The 22,054-nt window shown below is 38.6% G+C and overlaps 1 long non-coding RNA gene and 1 other non-coding gene across 3 annotated transcripts; both read right to left on the bottom strand.

Moving 5' to 3' along the window:
* Positions 1-7,306: 7,306 nt before the first annotated feature.
* LOC130471075 (small nucleolar RNA R71) lies at positions 7,307-7,413 on the bottom strand. Its single transcript, XR_008931759.1, has one exon. It is a non-coding gene; the product is annotated as a small nucleolar RNA R71 (small nucleolar RNA).
* A 10,208-nt stretch (positions 7,414-17,621) lies between these two features.
* On the bottom strand, positions 17,622-19,902 carry LOC110783430 (uncharacterized). 2 transcript variants are annotated; one of them, XR_002532059.2, is made up of 2 exons: positions 19,710-19,902; positions 17,622-19,469 (listed from the first exon to the last, which is right to left on the bottom strand). It is a non-coding gene; the product is annotated as an uncharacterized lncRNA (long non-coding RNA). The 2 variants fall into 2 exon arrangements; XR_002532060.2 differs by having other exon boundaries at positions 17,712-19,469; positions 19,736-19,902.
* Positions 19,903-22,054: the final 2,152 nt, after the last annotated feature.

Consider the following 22,054-nt stretch of genomic DNA (forward strand, 5'->3'; position numbering starts at 1 on the left):
GAGTTGTCATCCTTATTATGTCCAGAGGTGTTTCTCGGTTTCAGAGTTCAACTGATCAAATAAGCAGATAATCATAGCCTATGATTCATCTTAGCACGGCCATGCATTTCACAATTTCCCAATCTTGTACAACTTTTAAGCATCTCATCCCGATTTATGGGAGGACAATCCCAATCTTGCGATCTTGAGATTAGACTTCGTTTGATAGGTGATTACCTGAGCGTTGCCTTTATAGCCTCCTTTTACGGTGCGACGGTTGGTCAACGTCAAAGCAACCAGTTCTCAAACAAGTAATCTCAAATCACTCAGGTATTGAGGATTTAGTGTCTAATAATTTTAATGAAATTTACTTATGACAGATTTTCATCTCTTACAGTAAAATTTCATAGGTCTGTCCGATACTAGTCTTCCCAAAGTAAGTATCTATGCAAATGATTACGACATTGCCATGTCCACGTAGTTCAAGAAACAGAACTACTAGTCATCTTGCATTCTAGTCGTCTAACGTTTTCTATGCGTCCATCTTTATAGAAAACTCCGACCAGGGACCATTTTCAACTTTTGACATTCAAGTTCACTTGATAGACATTTCTTAGTCACAGGACTGGTCCTGACAGTCTATCTTGAATATATTGTCAAATTGAAGGGACTCATCATTTAATACTAAACCAAGATTAAATGGAATATGAAAATACATTTCATATATGATAAATGTTCAACCCCAATGTTTTACAACCATGGGCCTCAAACCCATTTTTAAAACAGTTCATGGAATTCAAAGCTATGCTTGATTTCCAGTGCCACAATGTGAGTGTTGTTTCTCACTTGTTGCATAGGTTTAGTTATCATGCTTTGCCAATCTTAATATCCTTTTCATCGAATGTTCTTCGAGATGGATGATAAGATCTTTTGAGTATGTTTATTTTGTGATCTAGTGTTTTCTTGCTTCAAGAGTGGTTCTACGCATTTTTCAATGAAGAACCATCAAGCCAGCAGACATGTGATCTACCCAAGTTCAATGAAGAACTCTTTAACATAAACAACCCTGTTTTATTGCTTCTTAGGAAATAAGTACTTTTACTTCAACTTTATAGGTTGCTAGTGATGCTTTGTTTGGAATTACTTATCCAAGCAGTTCACAGATATGTGGAATACTTTCCAGCTGTATCGTAGAACATAGAAATTAATATTTTAATATCCCACGTAACAACTCATGGTCTCCAATCCATGTTGCCATTTCAAAACACGATGCTCTATAGCTCGTCCTTATCAATGGTTAACTCCAAAGGGTCTTGCTTGATCCTTTGCCAGTGTTTATGCGTGTAGCATCAATATTTAGCATATCTTTATTTCCTTGAATCAAGAACTATTCCTATGTACCTTTTCAAGTACCATAAGTATTCTTGATCTCAATCTAGTTGATCTTCACTTAGATCAATAGAGATTGGTATATGTTCGTCATGCCTAAAGTCATACGATACGTTTTTGGCGATCCTCATATTATATCATACATGATAAATTCTTTTGCAGAATAATTCCCAATTGAATTCTATTCATGTAACTTTAGCTTATCTAGTTTCAGTAGATACTAAATTCAGCTAAATTCTTTGACATATAATATAGGTTAAGAATCTCATTTAGACTCTTTGATGTTTAACTTAGTAAATGTTTATACATAGTTCAAACATCCTTTACTTAGATTTATTCACATGGGTCGAATATCTCCAATGGACTCTTTCGTGTTTGATTTAGTAAATGCCATTACTTAATCCAAAACAATATCATAAGATCTTTGTAAATAGATCTTAATACCCAGTATGTACTAAGTTTCGCCATGGTCCATCATTGATGAATAATCTCAAATCTAAGTCATTAACATTTGAATGTTATTTTACAATAGAGAGATATGTGTGTGATACTCATAGGACCAATTAAGTTTTTATGTACTCCCAGTAAACTTCTTATATATCTATAAGAATCATGTACATTTTATGAAACTAAAATACTTATTAGCTTCACTAAAATATAATTTCAATTCCCAATTGCTTGCTTAAATCTGTACTTAGATTTTATAAGCTAGCTTTCTCTTTCAAGCATTTATTTGGATCCACAAATCCTATGACATACCATGTACATAGTTTATTCCAACATTTGATTGAGGAATACGTTTTGTCATCCAATTGCTATATGTACCAATATGCAATCATTGCTTGAATTATAGACTTGAGCATTACGATTATGCATGAGGTTTCAACACAATTCACACCATGAATTTGCTTGTAACCTTTAGCAACTAATCTCGCTTTGTGTGTGAACACAATTTCATGTTAGATGGTTTTTATCCTTAAAACAAACTTGCAACCAATAGGTGTGAAACTATTCTTGCAAATCAACAAAATTTCAATTTTGTCATCAAAACATTGAGTATGTTTTATGGCCTCTAACCATTTAAAACATTTGAGTCTATATATGGCCTCTAACCATTTTAGGGAATCTAGGTTTCGTCATAGCTTTCTTACAAGTCAAAAACTCATTAATCTACATGATAATAGTTTGACTGCAAGTTGTAGGTTTCTTCACTATCTAATAGAAGAATCTCATAGTTTCATTGACCAGAACTCTATGTTTCTTTACTATCTAATAGAAGAATCTCATAGTTCCAGTGACTTGAACTCTATGCCTACTTGGGTATAGAACATCAAACAATCGAATATCAACAGGCACTTTGAGAGTCCTTTGAATATTCTATTCTCTTTGAAGCACTTGTAAAGTCTTCTAAGAGATGTCTATTCTATAAAGCCACTTCTAAAGTCCTTAAAGAATAAGTTCGGTTTTTCTGAAGCACTTCGAAAAGCCTCCGGAATGTCCGTTTATGTTTGTTGTTCGCCTCGAAGACTTTCGAGGTCTATTTTCTCCCACTTGTCATTTTGGAAACGAATCTCCAAAAGGACATTATTTCAAGCAAACAAACATTATGTTCTAAAAAGTTCGTGGTAGAAACAATACCCTTGTGTCTCATTTGAATAAATTACAATGAAACATATATCTATACTTGGCCCTTAGTTTGTCGAATGACAAACACTAAGCTCCCACTGAGTTTTGCAACTCTCTAGATATATTTTATGAAAAGTTTATTCTGAAATTACTTTTCAATAGCTTTGACGAATTTGGTTTAGTTTGGTGGTAGTTGAGCATTTTGTTTTAGAAATTATAGGAAAAGTCTTTATGATTCATCATTAATCGAATCAAGTACCAATTGACTTCGATTATTCCAACTAAGATATGCCATATCTTATGGACCTAGATTGTGAAATTACAACACACAATCATTGATGATCATATTTGGTCTCAAGTAATCATCAACATGATCTAACCTAGATCTTTATGATTTCTTGCCAAGTGGATTTTATACTTCTGAATCTTTGAACTAGCCAAACAGATTCAACTTATATCACATTTGAGTAAATAAACCTATATTCACTCAAATGTGAAATAATAAAGTCATAAAATCTTTCTTTAGCTTTGAACTCTATTGTCTAGGCGTTCTAACAATAGTTCATATCTTTTGTTACTTTCAACAAGTAAGACTAGTTGTCTTACATTGATCTAGAAATCAATCAACTTTCAAAAGTCCATCAAAATAGAGCTTTTGAATTTTAACTTGTTGACATGGTCTAAGCAACAATGCCAAAGATTAGTGGAACTCAAATCAAGAGATTGATTTTAACCTAGTAAAGTTCTTATTGTTAAAGAGTTGTTTGTTTTAATCAAGCATATTGACTCAACCCGTAATTGACCATTTCATTCAAATAAACAAACAAACATTGTTTTTGTTTTTCTTGAATGTGAGTCTTTCTGTGTTTGAAAACAGAAATCTAGGTATGCTGATTATGGAACAAAATAGCCATTAAGTTCCAGCCTTTGAAAGGACTTAAAACAAACTAGATGACCCTACAACTAATGTAGCATTGCCATGCTTCATTTCCCACTTGTAGGCCATTAGTGTATCCTAGCTTCCATTGTTTAAGTTCTTACCGAAGTAAGAACCTCAAGCGGTATATGATACCAAGGAAGTTTGATTGCTAGGTTACTTTTCTTTAAACATAAACTTATAGGTAGAAACGGAATTGTATATTCCTTTCATTTGTTCCTTGTTTTCCTATTTCTTGTACCCTTTCTTATAGTCTTAAGAATTGAATTCTTTAGTGTTGACTTTTATACTTTGTTAGACATGTCCAATGTCACTCCAACAAGGTTCTTACCATATAATTTATGTTGAATATTTTGTTTCAACTAGATGATCTTACCAGAAGCTTCTAAAGTTCTCTAAGCATCGATCTATTCGAATGTCTAGGGACTAGACTCATTCGAGAATTAAATGGACAAAGATATTAGGTTGTTAACCATTGGTAAAGCTGAGCGTTTAAGCTCAATGCTTTATGATCTCAAAACTACAGTGTATTTTGAATTCACAAGCACCAATTGGTTTGCCATTCGATTTTGATACTCGAAAACAACCATAAAAGTCGCTAAAAGAAACGTATATTTTAAATTGCTCATTTTCTCTCATTTCCGTGAATCGTTCTTGGATTCACTACCAATCGAGGAAATTTACTGTTACCTTTCTAAAAGGATTTACCGCAGTGCAAGATATTTAATTATAAACAATAATTAAAACATACATTGAAGCATGCGAAGTCTAAACATTTATCATGAATAATAACTTGAAATTAAAGCAATCATGCAATTCAAACAAGTTATTAGCGTTTTATTCGAGTTATGTGTTCCGGCAGGTGTGAATAAAATGATTCCAAGACCCTAAAATCATTGAAGAATTAAGCACAGTTTGTCGACTCAATCCTAAAACATTTTAGGTAAGCAAAGACCTTTTGCTAATAGTCTAGAAACTATTCTTGGTTGATAGGTACGTCTAAGAACTTATTAGGTAAACCTATCGATTTTGCCACGACATAAAAGGACTCCTTACTTATATCGTTGAGTTTCACCAAAACTAACATGTACTCACAATTACTTGTGTACCTTGCCCCTTTAGGACCAATAAGTAACACCTCGCTGAGCGAAAACTATTACTAGATTGATGTAAAGGATATCCAAGCAAGTGTATATTTTGGTATGGCACCTTTTAACTCAATTTTTTAAGTTTGGAACTTAAGGCTCTTACTATGTTGGTTAGATTTTAAGTGAACTAAAATCCTTAATCATGCAACATAATCAAGCCACAATCTCATGCATAATTAAAACATATTTAAAGCAATAAATAACTTAAAGCATGCATAAGATAAATGTGATCTAGTATGGCCCGACTTCATCTTGAAGCTTCAACTTCAAAGTCCGTCTCGAAAATGGGAACTTCGTCTTGAAATTCACCGTGGGAGGCGCCATTTTCTTCAAATAGGATAAGCTATAATTAAAACTAATTACAACTATTTGATAGTACGCAGACCATATTTGAATTGAAAAACAAATTTGGTGCTTTAGACCAATTACATTCAAATTAATGGTACGCAGACCATATTTTCTATCCTATTTGGGCCATACTAGCCACTTCATCACCTGGGTCTCCGCGGTCGCACGGCTGCGCGAGCTGACATTTTCGATTTTAAATTTTCTATTTTTAGGAACCGTATAAATAGATTTTTCGTTATTATTAGAAACACATTTATTCATTATTAGATTTTTCAGCAAATTATAGAGGTTTTCTTAGTCTTCAAGCTTTGGTTTTAGGAGAGAGAAAACTCCATTGGAGAAGCTTCAATTTGTAATCTCACTCAACTCTTTAATTCTTCTTGCAATGTTAATTCAATCTTTAATGCTTTGATATTCTTCTTGAAATTTTGATTGCTTAATTGCTTTGATGTTAGTTTGTTTTGTTGATTCTTATTTTCATTGATTCTCAATTGAATTGTTAATTTCTTGATTCCTTGCATTCATCCTTTCAGTTCCATGTCTAGTAGCTTTGAATACTTGAATTTCTTAGTTAAAAGCATGAGTAGTGAGTAGATTCTAGTTAGGGAATAGGGGAGAATCTAGGGCTAAATTGGGGAAAATTGGAGGATGATTGTTGAATATTGATGTGATTAAACTTGAGTTGATGCTAGGATTTCCATGTCTATAGAATTAGTAGTTGCAAATGCTAGTTCCATAGGATTGATTGGAGTGCATTGTTTTGGTTTTGCAAGAGATTGTGAATCTCTATGATGCATGTGAAAAGTAGGTTTCAATCGTGAGTTGTGTAGTTTTAGGATCATGCGAGAGCTTGTTCTATCCGAGAGGTGGCGAGCATGTCAATTGTAGATTTTCCCCTATGTATCAAGTCCTTGCATCTTGATTGTGTGATTCCTTTGTCCTTCCCCGATTACCCTAGCCTATCCCCAATTTCCTAGCGCTTCCCTTATTTGGATAAACTTGTTTGATAGCTTAGATTAGTAGTTGATAATTTAAAACCAAATTCCGTCCTAAATAAGCTTAACTAGCAAACTCAATTCACTCTGTTTCTATGCAACGATCCTTATGCTTGCCGCTATAGGCAATATAGCCGGTTAGTTAGGTGTTTTACAAATTTTGTTTGATCGAGGTGTATTCTTTCAACGACGGAAAATACCTCTGTCAAAATGGCGCCGTTGCCGGGGAGCGGTTGTTGTTTTTGAGTTTTGTTGAGTCTAGTTTAACCATAGAAAATACAAAAACATGTCATTCTTGTTTTAGTTTTCCTTTGCATTGCTCACGGTTTGTTTGAGTTTTGTATGCAAGATAGGGGTTGAACTCGTCATGGGCCTCTCTACCCTCTCAACCTAGAGTTAGAGAGGACTTTGCGAAGCTTGAGGCGTATCCGAACCCGATCGTCGAGCTACAATAGATTCGAAACTTTGAGTGAAGCTACGGAACGAGAGTCAACAAGTCCAACCATGGAAGGAAGGGCTCTTCCGGTTAAGAACCTTGGTATCCCGGGAGCCTTTGAGGCGAATTGTGGGATACAAGCGCCCACCACCAATGCAAACAATTTTGAGATCAAGCCCGCCTTGATCAATTTGGTGCAAAGTCATCCATTTTGCGGAAAGAGTAGCGAATCACTGCATGAACACTTGAAGTAATTCGAGCACTATTGTGATACTATCAAGCACAATGGAGTGACTTCGGATTATGTGAGGTTGACGCTATTTCGCTTCTCTCTTTTAGGACGTGCTAGCGATTGGCTTGACAAGGAGGTCAAGCCAAACTCACTTTGGACTTGGAATGAAGTGACAAGCGCGTTCTTGAGCAAGTTCTACTCTCATGGGAAGACGGCGGAGTTCGTCACAAGATTCAATCATTTGAGTAAAAGCGGGATTAGTCGCTTTTTGAAGCATGGGACCGATTCAAGGAATATCAAAGGGAATGCCCTCACCATGGGATTCCTAAGTGGTTGCTCCTCCAAACTTTCTATTTGGGATTGAGCCCAACCTCCAAGACAAGTCTAGATGCGGGGGCGGATGGTCCTATAATGAATAAGACGGAGGATCAAATATAAGAGATCATACAGGATGTTGTGCAAAACTACCAAGCATGGCATGTAGGGAGAAGGAGCAATGATTGCAAAAGCAAAGGTGAGGATGGTAAACGGTCGATCTATGCAATTGAGCAAGCGCGCATCATTGAGAAGCTTAGCTCAAGATTAGAAAAGCTTGAGAGCACTCCAAGCCAACCCCCTTCACCATCAACAATTCCTCCACCATCGGCTACTCTTCTCACTAAGGGGAAGGGCAAGGTGAGTTCCTATGACAAGGCCTTTCGGTACATCCTTTTGTGATAATTGTCAAGATTATGGTCATTTCCCTAATGCTTGTCCTTTGATGCATAATGTTTCTTATATGGATGATGGCCCTTCTTATGAAGGTGATTTTTATGTGGAATATGCCCATGCTATGAATGAGAGGCCTAGATATGATAACCCCCCTAATCAAAACTTTAATAGGCAAGCACCTAGAGGCCCTCCTATGCATGGATCCTACCAAGGCTTCGGCCAAGGAGGTGGGTATGATAGTCAAGGTCGAGGTGGCTATGGGGCGCAAGGCTATCAAGGCCAAGCACCCTATGGTCAATCTCACAGTCTTGGCAATCAAACTCAAGCTTATCAAGGTAGTTATAACCCTAACCATCAAGGTGGAGGGGGTTACAACTATCCTTATGGGCAACATAGGGGTGCCTCTAATGGGGGTTATCCGTCGAACCCGGGAGGTCAATATGGTGTTTCTCAATTTCCACCTCCCGGATTCAATGGGCCAAGGACCTATGGCAATCAATACCCTCAAAATCCTATGGGTTATGGCAATGCACCTCCACCGCTCCCGCATCTCAAGTCTAACCTTGAGGCGCTTATGGAGTCGTTCGTGGGGGCGCAAGCCAAGAAAAAATGTTGAGTTTGAGGATGGATTCAAGCAATCCAATATTCATTTGAAAATGATTGAAACCCAAACTAGCACAACTTTCTAGCACCATCAAAGAACAACAAGTGCATACTAGTCTCCCACCCCAAGGTCAAGCTCCTAAGCAAATGTATGCGGTCATGACTAGGAGTGGGAAGATTTTAGATGATGGTGCTAAGCTTGTTGATGCTCCTTGCTCTAGGGGAGAAGGATCTAACGGAAATGAGTCTACGGACTGTGATGTGGTGGAAGAGAAGTCTCACGTTGATGACGTGATTGATGGTGAAAAGCCAACGGAGGCTACTCTTCCACCTCTCCCTACTCCTCCTCTCCCTTATCCTCAAAGAATTGTCGGAAAGAAATTGGATGACCAATTTTCCAAGTTTCTAGACACTATTAGTAAGCTCTATGTGTAATTGTCTTTCATCGAGGCGCTTAAGCAAATACCACATTATTCTCGGTTCATGAGAGACATTTTGTGTGGCAATAGAACTTGTGGCCCCAAAGGATACCGTGCATCTCACGGAGAATTATAGTGCCTTGATTTTGAGCCCGTTTCCCCTAAAGCTCAAGGATCCCGGGAGTTTCTCGATCCCTTGTAGCATCCAAAGGCTGAAGTTTGATAACGCTCTTTGCGATTTGGGGGCAAGTGTGAGAATTTTTCCTTACAAAATCTATGAGAATCTTAGCCTAATGATCTCATCCCTAACCCTATGTCTTTGCAACTAGCCGATCGCTCGGTTATGTATCCCTTCGGTAGGGTTGATGATGTCCCCCTTGTGATAGGGAAGTTAACCTTTCTCGTTGACTTCATTGTCTTGGATATTGATGAGGATGCCCACACCCCTATTATCTTAGGGAGGCCATTCTTGGCCACGACGGGTGCTCTCATTGATGTTCAAGGTGGTCTTATCACCTTGAAGGCGGGAGATGCCAAGGCTAGTTTTAAGCTCTCTATTGATAATGAATGTTGTTCCAAAAAGAAGAGTTGCATGAAATTAGACACTATTACGTACATTGAACATCGTTATGTTAACATTTCTAATGACTCTTGTGTTCTTAAGTTTGATGATAAGCTTGCTAGGGACAACATCACGGAGAAGAAGGTGCATGAGAGCCCCTTGGTGTTAGGTGACTCCTTTGATGACATCATCACCATTCCCGAGGCATTCGGGATGGATCTTGATGATGTTGGAGCACACACTCAGGCAATCAATGGTAAGAAATCCATAAGCAAGACGACCAAGAAGGGTAAACTTAAGCCCAAGAAGAGTTGGTTTGATCCCCATGCCATGAGTTGCATTTTGGGTGAGTTGTTTGTGCCCAAAGGGGCAAAGAAGAGCTTTTTGACTCATGATGACCCCGAGTTGGTTGTGTTTGACCCCCCCCCCCCCCCATGTGTTTTTGGGGGATTCGTCAAGCTAATGACGTTAAACGAGCGCTACCCAGGAGGCAACCCGGTTGCCTAACTCTAGTTTTAATTTGTTTCTGTTTACTAACTATTGTTTTCCAAGTTTTATTTTCATTTTGAGAAAAGGGAGCATGAAAAGCAAGAAAGGCAAAAATCCAATTTTGTGCGATCGCACGGCTCAATTGTGCGATCGCACAAAACCGGAAAAATCGATCAGTAGCTGTTCAAAATTTGGTCCAAGCGGGTTGATATTCAGTGCGCTCGTGCCCAACACGTGCGATCGCAAGGATTTATAATGCGCTCGCACTCATACCGTGCCATCGCACAGATGTTTCGTGCGCTCGCACGGGTCAGGAAACCCAGTTCTGTGGTCGAGTTATTAGCAAATTCGCAGCCCTTTTCTTTCATTCTTCATTTCCTTCGGCATTCTTCACTCTTCACTTCCCTTTTCTCTCCACTCTAACTCTTCAACCTCCATTGCTACACCTTTCTTACTTGATTTTCACCATGTATCTCACTCTCAATCACTCACATTTACAAATCCATCCCTTTCCCACACCCTAAATCCATAAAATTCAGATTTTTTTCCCAACAACCCCCAAAATCTAGGGTTTTCACTGAACTTTGATTTTGTGTCAATTGGTGCAATTGGAGTATTGGGGAGTGCTTTGGGGTGATCTTGTCCACTTCCTCTACTAGTGGTGACAATTTCTTTCCCTTCCTTCTCCATTTTCTTTACATTTTATCTCATTGTTCATATTTTTTGTTGGAAATTTCTAATTATTTAATTTTTAGGTTGATAGTGATGCATGTTTGGTTATGTGTTTAATCCTTAATAATCTAGATACGTTGTGCATGCTTTGATTGGTTATACTTGTTAATTCTAGACTCTTGGTAGATTCTTGGTGCTATTTGAGTGGAATTCTAGGTGGATTGGTTATCTTTAGTTGAAGGTTATTGTTTGAAGTACTCTTTTTCACATTCACTACAAAATTATGCAGTATTAGAGACGGATTTTGAGACGGATACTATAAGCATCTTAAACTTGAGACGGATTACTAAAATTTCATCTCTAAATTAAAATTTAGATGGAATTGTATATGGAGTTTCAAAAGTTCCATCTCAAATTTGTAATGGATTTTCCAGCATTCCGTCTCAATTTTTTTTGAGACGCCCTCTATAGAGACACCCTATTTCCGTCTTAAATCCGTCTCTAAACATCATTTTGAGACGGAATTAGACCATTTAGAGACGAAATTCCTCGTCTCAATAAAATGATTATTTTGTAGTGATTGAACTAGGGTAGTGTTTTGGTATTTGATTGTGGTAGTATTGGTGATAGATTTTCGTCGTTTATAAACTAACTTAGTTTTTCTTTTCTTTTGGATTGTAGTTTGTTTTCTTTTATTGTGTGTAGGTTCTTGTTCTCTAGTTCACCATGATGACCAAACATTCAAAGAAGGGCCCCAACGCCCAACCCAACAAGAGAAAGTCTCCCGCCCCACCAGAGTTCGAAACTTATGGTATTGCTTTCCCGGAAAAAAGGTCTTGGAGCCTCTTTGAGGAATTGTCTAAGCAGACCATCCGCCCGACAAAGTTCTATCACAAAAAGACTGTCCAGGACTTGGGGGTTGAGAAAGAAATGGACACTTTGATTGCGGGGCTCGATCTTGAGGAGTTCGTAAAAAAGAGTGCCAAGACCTACACAAGAGTTCGTAAAAAAGAGTGCCTTGAGGTTCTTGCTTCGTCCCGGCGGTATACGCTTCATGAGGGAGAGAATGAGACGGTTGAGTTGCACTTTCAAGCCCTTAACAACCAACACAAGTTGACCCACGACGAGATCAATGATTTCTTTACTATCTTCCCGAACCGGGGTCTTCTCACCAACCCGGTGGCGGAGTATTCAGATTCTTAAGACGAGCATGCTTGGTGGGGAGACCTCACCGGTGAGCCGAGGAAGTTTACAGCTTCTTCGGCTAAGTCATCTTCGTTCCATCACCCGGCCATTCTCTACATGAACCGCATGCTCCTATATGCTATCTTTGCCAAAAGGGCTACCGGTTCTTTGTCTAGCCTGGAGCTTGGAGCGATGTGGTTAGCCACCGAGAAAGATAGGGGAATCTTGGATTTTGGGCGACTTTTGATCTCTAGGATCATCGAGATTCGAGATGGCCAACCGACTAGTGGAGACATCCTTATTGGTGGGATGCTTACCCTTCTCATGAGGGCGCTCCCCAATGATCCTTACAAGCAAGCCCTCGAGGAGTTGGACCCGGTTCCCGGTGGTGAGTTCCTTGACTTGCGAGCTCTCACCGATGCCAAGTGGATCAAGCCCGCCAAGAGGGGTAAGTTTATTTGGTTGGTCAAGCAACGTGATTGGTGCTTGACTCCCGATCCCTCCATCACTTTTTGGACCCCCAATGTTTGCTATTTGCTCCCCCGAGATCCCCAATTCATTGCCCAAGATGCTTTGCTTCCTCCTCCTCAACCCGCTCCTGAGTTTCCTCCTCAACCCACCTCACCGGTCATGGAGCCTTCCCCTCATGTGGGTGGTATGTCCTCCTCCTCTCCTCCTTTTGATTGATCTAGTTTGCAATCTACCCTTGCGGCTATCTTGCAAGGGCAAGAGGACCAAGCTCAAGTTTTGGCTTCTCTTACCCCTCAAGGGAGCCTCATGGTGGATTCTTGTTCCGACTTTGACTTGTCCTACTACAGTAGGCGGGTGTACGATTATCACGTTGACAAAGGGGACTTGCCCCCTATGTCAACTACCCGTATCAGCCACCCCAACAAGGGCCCGTCCCTTGTTGGAAAGAAGATCGTACTCCCACTTACCCGTATTGGACGGGTCCTTCTTCCCAACCCGTGTCACTCCCCCCTCTTATATTGTGATGGTATGCTTGTATTTAGCCTGGGGGGAGAAGTGTGACGTGGGGGTATGCTTTGAGGGTTGATGATTGTTGTTGGTGTTGATATTCTTCTTGTCACCTTGAGTGGTTGTGTATATAATGGTTAGCTTTTGATGGTTTTCGGTTTGTTTTGGCCGTTTGGCCCTTGTCTACTAACAATTTTTCTTGGTTGTTTTTGAGTTTGTCTTTTTGATGTGATTCTTTAGTGTGGGTTCACATTTTCCACCATTCCCTTGCTCGTTGATCTTTTGGTGAGTTTGTTTGCTCCCACGGCATATCCGGTAATATCCTTCTATTTCACATGCTTTCTTTGGGACGGGCATATTTCTTGTGAGGCATTTGGTTGGATGGGTAGTTGTGCCCCTCCTTGTTTTGTTTTGGGCCTTGAGGACACGGCCTAATTCAAGCTTGGGGGGAGTTTGATTTATGTGGTTGCTAATTGTGATGCTCATACCATTGAAATCTTTCATTTGTGTGCATGGTATATACTTTAATGCTTTCTTTTCTTAGTTTCATTGATTTTAGTTTGTTTTGTTTCCTTTTTGTTCCTTTTGTTTTCCTTATTTTTATTCCTCTTATTTTCTTCCTTTTTCTTTCCTTTTTCTTTGTTTTTCCTTTCCTTTTTGTCAAGAAAAGTTTTTCTAGTGTTTAGGATTTATTCTTGATTCTGGAATAATAAAAATGGAACTTGTAGGCTAGAATGCTTTTATTCGTAATTTGTAGATGTGTGCACGGTTTTCAATGTCTTGGTTCGAGTTTAGGATTTAGGTGTTAAGAAAGTCGGTTAGAACTTTGGGTAGCATGAGTCTTGAACCCTTGGGTTGTGGTAAGACGGTGTCGATCTCTCTAGTGACTTGAAACCGGAGAGGGTAGTATTTGATCCCATTTGTGAGGATCATGTTCATATTAGCCCAAACACTTGCTTACATCTATTGAGTAGCATGGATCCTTGGCATTGACTTTCTTATATCCCGGATTTGACTTTTTCCTTCCCAAGACCGCGACCGAACTACTTTAGGGGACGATAGAGGCATTTCTTTCGGTGACTATTTTTCCTTTTAGTTTAGGACTTTATTTTCTATTTTTCTCATATATTTTTGTTTGCACTTGCCCCCTTGCTAGCCATTTGAGCCTTGCCCCTTTCATTTCTTATAAGCTCATTACAAGCCTATTGGCCTTTGTTTTATTTTCACCCTTAGAAGTGATAATGAAGCTTGGTGTTATGATGCTTGATTGTTTTGAATGATTATGCAATGTTGAGGAATGATTGTTGTTGGATTGAATGGCAAGTTTTGGGAATTATGTTGTATATATTGAACAAATAAGCAAAAGCAAAAAGAGAAAGGAAAGTTTTGAAAAAGCCAAAAAAATAGAGAAAAAAACAAGGCAATGAGAAAAGTTTCAATTGAAACACAAAAAAAAGAGAAAATCGAATCAATAAAAGTTCAAAAAGAGATTTAGTTTAGTTTAGTTGTTGAATAAGCTTGGGGGTACCCCAAATAAGTGGTATGAGTTTGTTTTGGTTCGTTTTGCTTGAGTAAAGTTCATTTCGCGCTTCACTTTAGGTTTGAGCACCAATTTCCAAATTTGTTCCACGCCCTACCCCTAGCCTATACGATACACCCTAAAAAGTCCTCTTGACTCTTTTGAGTTGAGTCATTGTCGATGGAGGGAGGATTTGGTCAAATTTATGGATGGGATTGTCATGCTAAGATGTTGAGTAACCTTCTCTCCTCTCTTGTAATTCTTGTCTTTTCCGGCGCCTTCGCGGCGTCATGAGAAGCTACTCTTAAGGGTGGATGGGATCTAGAGATTTGACGAGGTATGCTCTGTTGAAGGGGAATTGATAAGTGCGAACCCTTAGTTCTCTTTGCTTCACACTTGAATCCTTTATTCGACTTAGGACATTGGTTAGCGTGCATTCGTTTATTGGTTAGTAATATTAGCATTCTTTCGTGCTCGTTCAATAATAAAGGCCATTTTCTTGGATTTTGTAGTTTTATTTTACTTTCTTTTCTTTTTCTTTCTTTTCTTTTCTTTTCCTTTCTTTTGTTTTCTTTTTGTTTTCTTTTTGTTTTCTTGGTTTGTTTTCCTTTTAAGTCTTGACTTGATTGTGTTTTTGGAAGAGTTATGGGTGCTTCTCTTTGTAAACCCTTGCGAGATCCCACTCGCCCTCATGAGCGATTGTGGGGTTTAAAGAGCTTGTTACATGCGCTTAAATGCAACCGTGATTCCTACGAAAGTGAGTTAGGTTGTATATTCTTTTAATTCTCGTTTTTGTAGTTTTTAGAATCTGAATAATATGCTCATTCTTCCCTATTTCGTGCTTAGTTTGCTAGAGACTAGCAAACGCCTAGCTTGGGGGAGTTTGATGAGCGGAATTTATGTCGCTCTAAGCTTAGGTTTTTGTAGTGTTTTATTATGTTTTTTGGTAGTTTTATATAGCTTTTATTTCATTATTATGTCCTTATACCATCTTTGCACTTTTCAGGGAAATATTGGAGAAAGATGGGAAATAAGTAGAAAACAACTCGAAGCAGGGTCGTGCGACTGCACGAATATTTCGTGTGTTCGCGCGGGTCAGCAAATTTGGCATTAAAGTCAAGCAGACCGTGCGACCGAGTTCCAGATCTGTTCACTCGCACGAAATCGCTAAAATGATGCAGGAACTTTCAAGTTTTCAGCTCGTTCGCACGCCATTCCAGCTCGCTCGCACGGAATTTTTGTGTGCACACACAAAATTCTCGTGCGAGCCCATGAAGATTTTGATGAGTTTTTCCATCTCAGGGCCGTGCGATCGCACGGAATTTCCGTGTGTTCGCACCGTGCGAAGGAAGAGAAGTCGTCGTTGAGCCCGTTCGCACAAGTTTGCTACCCGCTCGCACCGGTGCGATCGCACCTGGGTCTCCGCGGTCGCACGGCTGCGTGGGCTGACATTTTCAAGTTTAAATTTTCTATTTCTAGGAATCGTATAAATAGATTTTTCGTAATTATTAGAAACACATTTATTCATTATTAGATTTTTCAGCAAATTAGAGAGGTTTTCTTAGTCTTCAAGCTTTGGTTTTAGGAGAGAGAAAACTCCATTGGAGAAGCTTGAATTTGTAATCTCTCTCAACTCTTTAATTCTTCTTGCAATTTTAATTCAATCTTTAATGCTTTGCTATTCTTCTTGAAATTTTGATTGCTTAATTGCTTTGATGTTAGTTTGTTTTGTTGATTCTTATTTTCATTGATTCTGAATTGAATTCTTAATTTCTTGATTCCTTGCATTCATCCTTTCAATTCCATGTCTAGTAGCTTTGAATACTTGAATTTCTTAGTTAAAAGCATGAGTAGTGAGTAGATTCTAGTTAGGGAATAGGGGAGAATCTAGGGCTAAATTGGGGAAAATTGGAGGATGATTGTTGAATATTGATGTGATTAAACTTGAGTTGATGCTAGGATTTCCATGTCTATAGAATTAGTAGTTGCAAATTCTAGTTCCATAGGATTGATTGGAGTGCATTGTTTTGGTTTTGCAAGAGATTGTGAATCTCTATAATGCATGTGAAAAGTAGGTTTCAATCGTGAGTTGTCTAGTTTTAGGATCATGCGAGAGCTTTTCCTTGATTAGAGGCTTAGGGTGTTCTATTCGAGAGGTGACGAGCACGTCAATTGTAGCTTTTCTCCTATGTATCAAGTCCTTGCATCTTGATTGTGTGATTCCTTTGTCCTTCCCCGATTACCCTAGCCTATCCCCGATTCCCTAGCGCTTCCCTTATTTGGATAAACTTGTTTGATAGCTTAGATTAGTAGTTGATAATTCAAAATCAAATTCCGTCCTAAACTAGCTTAACAAGCAAACTCAATTCACTCCGTTTCTATGGGACGATCCCTATGCTTGCTGTTATAGTCAATATAGCCGGTTAGTTAGGTGTTTTACAAATTTTGTTTGATCGAGGTGTATTCTTTCAACAACGGAAAAATACCTCTGTCAACTTTCCCCCTCACACCATAAGCACATCTTTCTTATCATTCTTGAGCTTCTTTTCAGCGATTTTCAACATACCGTGAAGCTCAGTCAACGATTTGTCCAAACTATTCATGTTGTTGTTCAGTTTGAATTGATCATACCCACTGTGAAGAGAGTAGAGGATGGTGTCTACAACCATTTCTTGGGAGAATAGCTGATCCAGACTACTCATAATCTCAATGAGTCCAATCGTTTTGAGAACATGTGGACTTATGGGCTCGCCTCTCTTGAGATTGGTCTCAAGAATTTCCCTATGAGTTTTGAATCTCTCAACTCTAACCAGATCTCGAAACATGTTCTTTAACTCACTGATGATTGTGAAAGCATCTGAGTTTATGAACGTTTTCTGTTGTCACTACTACAAAAATAGCCCAAGAAACTGGACAAAACAAGGCAAAGAAACCTTACTTTATCAGGTGCCTAGGTAGTAGGTCTCTTAGCATAAAAGACCGGAGTTTTCACCTAGTTTCTTTGATATATCTAAGAAACCGATTTTGACAGAAAACTGTTTTCTTATATCCTTTTTTGTGAATTTAAATACGAAGAATAAGGGACCGAATCGATGAAATATGCGGTTTCTTTGACTGTATACTAGGAAACCACACTATTACAAAGTGCGGTTCCTTTGATTTTTTTTTAAGAGATTGTATTTTAAGCATCTACGGTTTCTTTGATACCCCTCTGGTATAAACGTGTTCAGTCTAAGAAACCATATTAATTAAATATCTGGTATCTTTGATTTTTTGATTTTTTGATTTTTTTTAATTTTAAATGGCTGCTACAACCAATAAATTATTGGCAGATAATATATTTTAAATTACATGGTACATGTTAGATTCCATCCAATATCCAAATTGGCTAAATGATATAAAAATTATCTCCATGAACTCTATATATATGCATAAAAAATCTCCAAACCGACCAATGTACCAACTTCTTGTTCTCCAAAGCAATAAATAAAACTACTGTGACATAACATTCTCCAAAACACGATTACATGTAGACAATACTTTAAAATTTTACATCCTGTAACATGCATCAGTTTTTCTCGCAGAGTTTAAAGAGACTGCATGCATGACTACTCTTATACTATACTAGATTATATTTAGACAGACTGACTAACAAAGGCAGAATTGAAACCAGTTTAACTGCATTCTCAATACCAGCTTTGGCAGCTTGGGAAGATTCCTTTCAACCCTGAAGTCAGCATAATTCAATCATCAAAATGAACTGTAGAGAATGAACAAATAAGATTTTTTGTGAGGTTAATAGGTGCAGTTCGATCAAACTCTGATGCCCTGTTGAACAAACCGTGGAAACATTTGCAACCAGCAAAGCGAGATACTAAAGAAGACCAGCAATAACCAACATCAACTCAACATCTAGAAGTAACCGTTTGTCTATAAATCGTTAAGCCATAAATTAAAATTGAAGTTGGAGATACCATATGCAAGTGCAAACGAAAATAAGACAATCAAAAGCATATCCTTGACCAGCGTTACCAGTACCCACTCTAGCTTAGCAGCAAGAACCATATTCGACTTTGACGTCAACAACTAGTTGATTTCTACGAGCATCCTGAGCATCTTCTCCTGCTATTGGCACTAAATCTATACACAATCACTCCATCAGGAACCCTTTTTTTGGCACCCAACAAGTCACTAGAGTTATTCTTCATCAATTATATAATATCTAAATGCTGTCAAAAAAATACTAATGAAACAGATGTATTAAGACTTTGCAAATAAGAGTTCATGGCGAAATCACTACTAAAATTGTTGACCCTGCACCCCTTCAAATCATGAAAAGATGAAATCATATTACGCTCCTCATAAAACAATTACAAGCATAAACCTGGTGGTTCAAATGTCCAATAATCTAAGAGTCATGGTTAGAGTCACGATTTATGCTTCAATATCCAGATAATGCAACATATTCCTTAATTTCTAGGCCTGGTAAGATTTATGATCTTAGGGTATATTTGATGACAAATAAAACCGGTGCTCAAAATTTGGATTCATGAGTTTTAAAGGACAATAAATGCACCCATTATATTTTTTATATATAAAAAAATAAAGCTTATTTTACACATGACTTTTAAAACCTGAATTTGGTGTATCTTTTCACTACAAGAGTACTTTTTTTTCAAGACAATGGAGGGAGTTTCTAAGTGTTATAAGGAACACTGAAGACTGTGATCATTAAGTCCTCTACCAAACAGAATCAGATAGTAAGTCCAGCACAATCTAATAATCTTACTATAACAAATCAAAGAACCAGATAATCTTACTATAATTTTATGGTACATAGTACAATCAACGTAAAATCCAGATAATGAATCCAACATACTATAACATATTAAAGAGCTAGTCAATTACTCCCTATCAAAGTAATCACTATTGAAATTCATAGACCGACAGCATTACAGAAGCAATTAGTAAAGATTCATCAATTTATAAAGAAAATACTACCTCAATAATAAGAAAGCCCATAACCACCACTGCTTTCTTCATAAGAACTCATCGGTGGTGGCATCTGATTACTATAACACATAGATTATCTTACCTTTGAATTCGGCATAATAGCTAGGGTTCATCCGACTCCCTACTTTCCTTTGATACCATCTTCAGCCAACTTACACATGAATTGATGCCAATCAATTCTTCTTAATCGGACCATCCTCAGTCGTGCACACAAAAGTAGCAAACCCACTTGTTTATCAAACAAATTTCACAGCCATTCAAATCGAAAAATTAAGATCAGAACAAACTTGACAGGAATTCAAATCGAAAAATAAAAAAGTAACTGATAGCAAATTATCAGCAAAATTCGATCGAGATCGATACAATGTGAAATCAATTATTAAAAGTAAAATTGATACTCCAAAAGAAATCATGACAGAAATTCATATGGAAAATATTACGAAAGAGATTCATATGGGGAAAACTTACCAACAAAGTTCAAAGAAGAATCTTACCAAAAGTGCGAAGAGTGCAAGAAGGATTTAGGGTTTCAGAATGTTGAGGAATCGAAGAGATGAATGAAAGAAGATAATTCCGTGATTATTTTCATTCCTTGAGTATAATTATATACACCATATACAACGTAATCTAAGGCTAGAATATAGGAACTAATATTGACTAAATAATATCTAACCTAATATAAAAGATTACAAAATATTCTTGATTTATATTTTATAATTCTATTACACCCCGCAGTCGAAACGGGAGGTTTACGAACACTGAGACTGTCTCTGAAATCCTCAAATAAGACCTGTGGTAGGCCTTTGGTGAATATGTCAGCGATCTGATATCGTGATGGAACATGTAGAACACGAACCTGGCCACGTGCTACCTTTTCACGAACAAAATGAATATCCATCTCAATATGTTTTGTGCGCTGATGTTGAACTGGATTTCCCGAAAGATAGATGGCACTTACATTATCACAATAGACCACGGTAGCCTTACGAACGGGACAATGAAGTTCCAGTAGGAGATTTCGAATCCAGCACGATTCAGAAACAACATTGGCAACGCCCCTATATTCTGCTTCTGCACTGGAGCGAGATAAAGTAGGTTGTCTCTTAGAAGACCAAGAGATCAAGTTATCCCCCAAGAAACCACAATAACCTGATGTAGAACGGCGAGTATCTGGGCACCCACCCCAATCAGCATCAGTGTAGGATATAAGATCATCAACTGAAGATGGGTATAGATGTAAGCCATAATCAAGAGTACCCTGAATATACCGAATAATCCGTTTGAGTGCATGCATGTGTGCATCCCGTGGGGCGTGCATGTGCAAACAAATCTGTTGGACGGCATACGAGATATCCGGGCTAGTGAACGTAAGGTACTGAAGCGCACCTACCAAGCTGCGGTAAAGGGTCGGATCACCAAAAGAATCACCAGAAGAATGACTAACCTTTGGTTTGGTGTCAACCGGTGTGGCAGACGGCTTGCAAGAGGACATGCCAGCTCTATCAATAATCTCTTCAGCATATTTGCGTTGGGAAAGAAACATGCCATCTTTGTGGCGAGTAACCGCAATGCCAAGAAAATTATTCAACGGACCCAGATCTTTCATAGCAAATTCAGAGGCAAGAAGAGTCATAATTGAGCGGCGGAGGACATCCGAAGAAGCAGTGAGAATAATATCATCCACATAGAGTAAGAGATAGGCCATTTCGGATCCCTTTTTGTAAATGAACAAGGAGTTATCAGACCTGCTATTTGCAAAACCAATGGAAGAAACAAAGTCAGCAAATCTTTTATACCATGCCCGGGGTGCCTGCTTAAGCCCATGTAAGGACTTTCGTAACAAACACACATAATCAGGATGTGTCCGATCCCGAAAACCCATAGGTTGATGCATATAAACAGTCTCCTTGAGGTCACCGTGGAGAAAAGCATTCTTGACATCTAACTGATGAATAGGCCAATGCTTGGAGAGAGACAAACTCAACACAGTGCGGATAGTAGCCGGTTTAACAACGAAGCTAAATGTTTCTCCACAATCAATGCCAACCTGTTGCGTTTTCCCATCACCTACAAGACGGGCTTTATGCCTCTCAAAATCACCATTAGACTTTTCTTTATGAGTAACAATCCACATAGAACGAATAACATTCACATTAGGTGGACGGGGGACCAAATCCCACATCTTATTGTTAATAAGAGCATCATATTCGTCATTCATAGCCATTTTCCAATTTGGGTCACGTAGTGCATCCAAGGGGTTACGGGGAATAGGAGATTTGGTAACCGTGGTATGCAAGTTAAATTGGCGCTTGGGCTTGAAAACCCCGCGCTGACTACGAGTGACCATCCGAGGTTGGGCTGCTGGGCTTTGATTGGATTGAGAGGTGATTGGAGAGATGGGCAATGGAGCGTGCTGTTGGGCCAAAAAAGGAGGGGCCAGCACGGATGGAGAGGGTGCAGTAGCAAGCGGACTGGAGGAAGAGTAGTCCGTGTGGGCCTGTTGCATAGCTGGCCCAGAACTGGAAGACCCTGCTGCTTGGGCCGTGGACTGCATGGGAGGAGTAGGTGTGGGTTGGTTTGGGGATGGGCTGGACAGGGAGTGATAATGATTAATCAAATAAGGGGAAATTCCCTCATCTAAATAATCATACGTGCAATTACTTGGAGAATGTAGTTTGGAAAAAGGAAACTCAGTTTCATCAAACCGTACATGACGACAAATAATGATTTTTCGGGTTGATAAATCATAACATTTGTAGCCACGATGGTTAGGGGGAAATCCCAAAAAGACACAAGGAGTAGAACGAGCTTGC

This window comes from Spinacia oleracea, chromosome 3 (assembly GCF_020520425.1).
Source record: "Spinacia oleracea cultivar Varoflay chromosome 3, BTI_SOV_V1, whole genome shotgun sequence".
Classification (NCBI taxonomy): Eukaryota; Viridiplantae; Streptophyta; class Magnoliopsida; order Caryophyllales; family Amaranthaceae; genus Spinacia; species Spinacia oleracea.